The sequence below is a fragment of the Brachionichthys hirsutus genome, chromosome 10 (genome assembly GCF_040956055.1).
Source record: "Brachionichthys hirsutus isolate HB-005 chromosome 10, CSIRO-AGI_Bhir_v1, whole genome shotgun sequence".
Lineage (NCBI taxonomy): Eukaryota > Metazoa > Chordata > Actinopteri > Lophiiformes > Brachionichthyidae > Brachionichthys > Brachionichthys hirsutus.
This window is the reverse complement of record NC_090906.1, coordinates 14,624,890-14,626,219: the sequence shown is the minus strand read 5'-3', so window position 1 is coordinate 14,626,219 and position 1,330 is coordinate 14,624,890.

Sequence of the window (1,330 nt, the reverse complement as noted above, 5' to 3'; positions counted from 1 at the left end):
GAGGGGGTCAAACAGTCCGTGTGCAGGGTGGGTGGGGTCCTTCATGATGGGAGGGGTCAAACAGTCCGTGTGCAGGGTGGGTGGGGTCCTTCATGATGGGAGGGGTCAAACAGTCCGTGTGCAGGGTGGGTGGGGGTCCTTCATGATGGGAGGGGTCAAACAGTCCGTGTGCAGGGTGGGTGGGGTCCTTCATGATGGGAGGGGTCAAACAGTCCGTGTGCAGGGTGGGTGGGGTCCTTCATGATGGGAGGGGTCAAACAGTCCATGTGCAGGGTGGGTGGGGTCCTTCTTGATGGGAGGGGTCAAACAGTCCATGTGCAGGGTGCGTGGGGTCCTTCTTGATGGGAGGGGTCAAACAGTCCGTGTGCAGGGTGGGTGGGGTCCTTCATGATGGGAGGGGTCAAACAGTCCGTGTGCAGGGTGGGTGGGGTCCTTCATGATGGGAGGGGTCAAACAGTCCGTGTGCAGGGTGGGTGGGGTCCTTCATGATGGGAGGGGTCAAACAGTCCGTGTGCAGGGTGGGTGGGGGTCCTTCATGATGGGAGGGGTCAAACAGTCCATGTGCAGGGTGGGTGGGGTCCTTCAGCAGAGGCCTCCAGAGCAGCAGCTCTGAGACCATGGGCAGAGGTTCAGGGCAGAACAACAGGAAGCATTTTCTTTTAGCTAATGTCTTGTCTTTCTAGCACCAATTTGTCCTTGATAGAATATTGAATGTTCAAGTGCAAGTTATCTCTTTGAGCTTTGAAAGGAGCGATGACGTCATGTGGCTGAGCAACTTATCTTAAAGACAAATTACAAGCAGTGTTTGTAGAGATGGTTAATACGGTAGCTCCAGATAAGCTTCAGCCCCGGCAGGACTCGCTCATGATTAACCGCTCCCCCACCTTGTAGGCCTGCTGACAGCCCCCCCTCCACACTCAGATCTTTCCATTATACAATTAAATAATTTAGTTGTCTCAACTTGAAAACGAACAGATTTTCTGTGCTCGTCTTCCCACCACAGGGAGTAAACAACGTTGGAGTGATGCTTTAATGCAGGGGCCCCAAACGGGTTCCCTTCTCTGATGGGGGGCCGGGTCAGTTTGTAACAGAAAAAGTGTGACGATCGCAGGGGTGCCTAAACATCAACATTTATTGTTTTCCAGACAGCCCCGCTGAACCAAAGAACCTCTCTGGGTTCTTCACAGAGGAACCCTGTCCATGGAACTTTAACGTTCTGGTTGTGTGTGATCATCATTAAAATTAGCCCAAACGAAAGGAAGAACATTTTTCTTCAGAATATTAATATATTCTCCACCGTCAATATTATTTTTAGAAAACAAAAGACCGA